The sequence below is a fragment of the Hordeum vulgare genome, chromosome 3H (assembly GCF_904849725.1).
Source record: "Hordeum vulgare subsp. vulgare chromosome 3H, MorexV3_pseudomolecules_assembly, whole genome shotgun sequence".
Taxonomy (NCBI): Eukaryota; Viridiplantae; Streptophyta; class Magnoliopsida; order Poales; family Poaceae; genus Hordeum; species Hordeum vulgare.
Window position 1 is genome coordinate 195,845,445 of NC_058520.1, and position 7,222 is coordinate 195,852,666.

The window sequence follows — 7,222 nt, forward strand, 5'->3', positions numbered from 1 at the left end:
TGACCTTCATCCTATATATCAATATTCACCTCCGGACTATTCCGGAGTTCCTCGTCACGTCCAGAATCTCATTTGTTACTCCAAACAACCTTCGGTCACCAACACCATGACTCAATTATGCTCATATCGTCACCGAACCTTAAGTATGTAGACCCTGCGGGTTTGAGAATTATGCAGACATGACCGAGACACTCTCTGGTTAATAATCGATAGCGGGACCTGGATGCTCATATTGGTTCATACATATTCTATGAAGATCTTTCATCGGTCGAACCTAAGTGTCAAGGATTCAATCAATCCCGTATGCTATTCCCTTTGTCCATCGGTATGTTACTTGCCCGAGATTTGATCGTTGGTATCTCCATACCTAGCTCAATCTCATTACCAACAAGTATCTTTACTCGTTCCGTAATACAAAATCCCATGACCAACACCTTAGCCACATTGCTTGCAAGCTCATTGTGATGTTGTATTACCGAGTGGGCCCACAAATACCTCTCCATTATATGAGGTGACAAATCCCAGTCTCGATGCATGTCAACCCAATAGACACCCTAGGAGATACATGTAGAGCACCTTTATAGTCACCCAGTTACGGTGTGACATTTGATACAGACAAGGCATTCCTCTGGTGTGCGGGAGTTGCATGATCTCATGGTCATAGGAACAAATACTTGACATGAAGAAAATAGTAGCGGTAAACTGACACGATCATATGCTATGTTTATAGTTTGGGTCTTGTCCATCACATCATTCTCCTAATGATGTGATACCATTATCAAATGACAACTCAGGTCTATGGTCAGGAAACCTTGACCATCTTGGATCAATGAGCTAGTCCATTAGAGGCTTACTAGGGTTAGTGTGTTGTCTATGTATCCACACATGTACTTTAGTTTCCAATCAATACAATTCTAGCATGGATAATAAACGATTATTTTGAACAAGGAAATATAATAATAACTATTTTATTATTACCTCTAGGAATATTTCCAACAGGTGCTTCCTAGATTTGGTTAGGTGTCTCTTGGGAGCCTCCTACATCGTGTTGTGGAGTTGAACCAAGATGTTTGTAAGGGCAAGGAGATCGCCTACTTTGTTAAGATCTACTGTGTGTGAGGCTAGTCCTGTGTGGACGAAAGCCGTGGTGGAATAGACAAGGCCGCTTCTTCATGGACCCCTTCTGGTGGAGCCCTCCGTGGACTCTCGCAGTCGTTGCCCTCCATGGGTTGAAGTCTCCACTAACATGGACATACGATAGCGCCACCTATCGAAATGCCAAAGATCTTTGTGTCAACTTCTTGATGTTTGATCTTCCTAAACTCTACTCCTTACTACATGTGCAAAGTCTTTACTTTTCGCTGTCATATTTGCTGACTAGCATGTGTATGGTGCAATAGACTTGTTAGAAACACTAAAATCTGCCAACCATTGAAGGAAAAAGGCTAGGATTTTAATTTATGCAAGTAGTCTATTCACCCCCCTCTAGACCCTTCTTCTATCAATCTCACAATTGGTATGAGATAAAGGTCTCAAAACCTTTGTTTAAACACCATTGGAGGAAGCTGGATGTGTCTTCTTTGGCGAATATTAGCTGTAGAGTGCATATTCTTGATGGGGAATATTTTAGACAATGTAAAGATGAAATGCTTGATATATTTGATAAATTCCATTTCTGCTAGTATGTTGAATATCCCTATGATGAATAACTTGATATGCTTGGTAATCTTAAAACTGTAAATCTAGTCATTAGAGGACTGCCAAGAAATTTGCTTAATCAATTGAAAAAATTTGAGTGTCCTTACACTTTGTGGAAATACTTAGAGAAAACATATCCTGACTATTCACTGAAAAATGTTGAGATCATTTTCCATAAATGCATTGCCTATCACAAAATGAAGCCAGCCGATCCTAATTTTGATAAATGCCTTTTTGAGCTTCGTGACCTCATGCGTGCTAAAGGAGATGTCATTACTATTAAGAATGTCATTGTTGAAGCCATTCACATGCATAAATGTGAACATTGTCATAGTCAAAATTCTAATGAAACTCTTGTTTCTTATGATGAGGATATTTCGTCCGACGACGACAATGTGGAGCATGGATACTACGATGAAGATGAAGAGGTTGACATCGAGTATGAGAAGACCATGAGGAACCTTAGTATTATGGCGAACCTTAGAGACTACATGGCCGATGGAAAGGAGTGGGTTCTCGACAGTGGATGCACCGATCACATGACCGGAGATAAAGACATGTTCCATGAGATCACACCAAACCGTGGACCTCGAAGGTATGTGACATTTGAAGAAAAATCCAAGGGAAATGTACTTGGTCTTAGTAAGGTGGCCATATCTCATGATAGTTCCATTCAAAATGTCATGCTTGTTGAATACCTTGGCTACAATCTTATTTTCGTATCTAGACTAGCAGAGTTTGGTTTCAATGTGCTATTTATGAAAGTTGACTGCCAAGTGTATCATAGCAAAAACCATAACATGGTCTTTACTGGTAACCGTAGAGGTGATCTATGCATTGTCGATTTCACTAAAAATCTAAACCACGTACATGTCTTATTGAAAATCTTCTAAAGGTTGGTTATGGCATAGAAGGTTAGGACATTTAGGTATGCGTAACCTTGACAGAATTATCAAAGGTGATCATATTCTTGGTGTTAGAGATGTTATCTTTGACAACGATAGACTTTGTAGTGCTTGTCAAGCAGGAAAGCAAGTTGATGGAAGTCATCCCGTGAAGAACATCATGACTACAAGAAGGACACTCGAGCTGCTTCACATGGATCTTTTTGGTCCCAATGCTTACAAGAGCCTCGGTGGAAATTCTTACGGTTTAGTCATTGTTGATGATATTTCCATATTTACGTGGGTATTATTTCTTGATGATAGGTTGCAGGTACAAATTATCTTCAAGAATTTTGCTCGGAAAGCTCAAAGTCAATTTGAAGGGAAGATCAAGAAAGTTGGAGCGACAACGCAACGGAGTTCAAGAACACCAATATGGATACTTTTATTGACGAAAAAGGTATTTCACATGAGTTCTCGATGACCTACACACCTCATCAACATGGAGTTGTTGAGGGGAAGAACCGGACTCTTATAAAGATGTCTAGAACGATGCTTGACGAATACAAGACACCAAGACACTTTTGAGCAGAAGCCGTGGAAACAGCTTGTCACGCCATAAACTGACTCTACTTACACAAGCTTCTCGGTAAAACATCATACACGCTACTCACCGGTAACAAACCCCAAGTTGGACACTTTTGAGTATTTGGCTCTAAGTGCTACATTCTTGATAAACATCTCCGCACTAAATTTCCTCCTAAATCTCATGAAGGTTTCCTACTAGGTTACAGATCAAACTCTCACACTTACTGTGTCTACAACAACTTCAATTAAAAAGTTTAAGAGACGGTATATGTGAAGTTTGATGAATCTAATGGTTCGCAAGTCAAACAATTGCCAAATGATGTAGGAGATAAGGAACCTTTGGAATCCATCCAAGATCTACCTATCGGCAAGATTCGTCCCATGGAGGTGAAGGAAAGTACTTCATCAATTCAAGTGGAAGCTCCTACACGTCAAGGCGAACCACAAAACGATATGGAGGCATCCACAAGCGGTACATGGCATGATGAGGAAGAGGAAGAAGTACATCATGATGATCCACCTCAACCTTCCTCACCACCACCTCAATGAGATGACACCGTCAAGGAAAACAAGCAATATGATGATGAAGAATAAGCTCCACCATCCAACAAGAAGAAGCTGTCACGAGTTCGAGCAAGAGTGGACAAAGATCACCTGCTCAATCAAATCTTCGGTGACATACAAACTAGGAGAATCACTCTCCCTAAATATCGTTTAGCTAACTTTTGCGATCATTATTCTTTCATCTCTAGCATTCAGCCTTTGAAGGTAGAAGAATCCCTTCAAGACCCGAATTGGGTGAATGCCATTCACGAAGACCTACACAACTTCGGGAGGAATCAAGTGCGGACACTTGTTGTAAAGTCCGAAGGCGAGAAAAACATCATCGGTATAAGATGGGTGTTTCGGAACAAGCAAGATGAATATGGACAAGTTGTACGCAACAAGGCATGTCTCGTAGCCCAAGGATACACGCAAGTCGAAGGTATGGACTCTGGTGAGACATATGCCCTCGTTGCTAGACTTAAAGCCATTCGCATTCTTCTTGCTTGTGCCAATCACCATGATATTAATCTTTACCAAATGGATATTAAAAGTGATTTTATAAATGGTGAAATTGAGGAAGAGGTTTATGTCAAACAACCACCCGGCTTTGTGAATCCCAAGAAACCTAATAATGTTTACAAACTTTGTAAAGCTTTGTATGGTCTTACACAAGCCCCTAGAGCTTGGTACAAATGCCTAACAAAGTTTCTCATTGAAGAGGGTTTTGAAATTGGTAAAATTGATGCAATCTTATTCACTAAAAGAGTTAATGGAGAACTATTTCTGTGCGAAATATATGTCGATGATATTATCTTTGGTTCTACTAACCCACATTTTAGTGGGAAGTTTGGAAAGTTGATGTGAGAGAAATATGAGATGTCAATGATGTGTGAGCTGAAATTCTTCCTTGGATTGCAAATCAAGTAATCGAGAGAAGGTACGTTTATCTCTCAAACCAAGTACACCAAGGACTTAATCAGGATGTTCAATATGCAAGAGTGCAAAGGTATGAGAACCCCCATTCCTACTAGTGGACATATTGACCTCACTAAGGAGGACACACCGGTTAATCAAAGAGTTTATCGATCAATGATTGGTTTATTGCCATATCTATGTGCCTCCCGTCCTAATATCAGGTTGAGTGTTTGCATGTGTGCTCGATACCAAGCGACACCTAAAGAGTGTCATTTATTGGCTGTTAAAAGAATCGTAAGATACCTAATACATACACCAAACTTTGGCATATGGTATCCCAATGGGTCTTCTTTTAATCTTGTTGGCTATTCAGACTCGGACTATGCCCGAGACAAGGTTGATAGAAAATCCACCTCGGGTACATGTCAATTTCTTGGGAGATCTATTGTGTCTTGGTCATCCATGAAACAAAACTCGATATCTTTATCTACTTCCAAAGATGAATATATTGTCGTTGGATCATGCTATGCGCAATTACCGTGGATGACCCAAACTCTTAAGGATTATGGAACTCATGTTAAAAATATTCCATTGTTATGTGACAATGAAAGTGCTATTAAAATTGCCTATAATAGTGTGCAACATTCTTGAACAAAACATATTCAAGTGCGACATCTTTTCATTCATGAGCATGTTGGTAAAGGAGATATAGATCTTAAGAATGTTCGTACCGTAAAACAATTAGCTGGTATATTTACCAAACCACTTGATGAGAAAGTGTTTTCCATTTTAGGAGTGAGTTTAATATCATTGATGCTTCAAACTTGAGCTAGACTCACTCGGATGCATGCAAGGGCATGAGCTTGATTAAGAATTCCTTGGTGCTATTGATTTGTTACTATCTTATATCTTGGAAAACTATGCTCCTTTGTATTGCATCTAACCTTTTGTAGGTACTTGGAAGAAATACACTTCACAAGATTGCCATAAACTCACATCAAATGCAATCTTGACATGGAAAAGTATCAACAATGCTTTCTTTGGAGATGGAGGAAGAAGACAACAAAATCATATCCTTGACAATTATATGATGATGAAATTGACTCATGTCAATTGGATATATTATGTTCTTCCTTGCATGACTAACAAATGTAGGTGAAAAGTGAACCAAAACGACAAAGATAGCTCCCAACTCAAGATGATAATCATCAACATTGAGCATCCACAACAAGTTTGCCTACACGCTATATCATCAATCTCATCCGAAGGTATGTACTCATATCCTTGATAAAGCTTTGCACCAAGTCATGAGGTAAAACAACTCAAGTGATATGAAGACATTAACAAAGCTGAATCGAAAAATGGTAACCCCATTTTGCGCTTAGCGACGAGTTTGACCTATGATCAAGCATTCTTGCTTGACTCCTCAAGTCAAATACTCTAATATAGGTGACCTAGTCATCGCCCTACATCTAGATGGAATTTCCTTTATGGTTCACATTTTTCAGTGCATACTTTCTTGGAACCATTCAACTCTCATCTATATGTATGTATATATTTCAAAAAACTTATTATTGTGTGTTGTTTTATGTTTTCTTTCACAATTGGTATCTTATAATAATCTTTAGATTTTTTCTATCTATTTTAAGTTTAGGAGTTGATATTCGTTGCAACTCGGTTTCACCGATTTCGAAAACTCGGTCCAACCAATTTCTCCCACACCCCTGCTGCCATTCTTGGTTCTACCAAACCATATTGCCTTGGTGACTCCAAAATGTATCAGTGCCTTTGATTTTCTGATATTTTCTGAACTTTTTCCTTAGGGGGAGAAAGATTGTCAATGACTCCAAGTTTCATTACCTTCTAAAATCTTATTGAACTTTTTTGGAAAACAAAATTAGTTTTACCATAATTTTCGAGGGGAGAAACTTCTCTTGGGGGAGAAATCCTCAATGATCCCATACAATATAAGAGGGAGAATCATCAAGGATCCCTAACATAGGGGGAGATAGTTCAAGGAACTCTTGTGAATTCTTAAGGGGAGAAAAGTCAAATTCAAGGAACCCTTATCAAAGAGAGAAGTATCAAGGATCCCTTTCTCTCAATGAGCCCTTACCCTCTGACCTTTTTGGAAATTAATACCAAAAGGGAGAGAAATATCAAAGCTTCCAATAAGCCTACATAAAGGTGGAGAAATATCACCTATATGCTTACACACAAGGGGGAGAAATATCAAAAGGGGGAGATATTTGTTCCTAAAGGAAGGTCTACATAAGGGAAGATCTACCTCATGGGAGATGTATCAAACCTTACATATTAAGGGGGAGAGAGATAAAATTGATTCGGATTTTACTATTCTATCATTATCTTTGGATTGAACTTGTCTCACCCTACCTACTCCAAATATCTACATGCCATGATTCAGGGGGAGAAGAAACTCTTACATACTAATCCTTAGGGGAGAAAGTTCTAAATTCTCTTGGAGACATATCTATCATCAAATCAGATTTCTCATATGTCTTCAATACCTTGGTACTTTTGAAGATCTTTGCATCTTTACAATAGAATACTCTTGTGTTATCTAACATTTG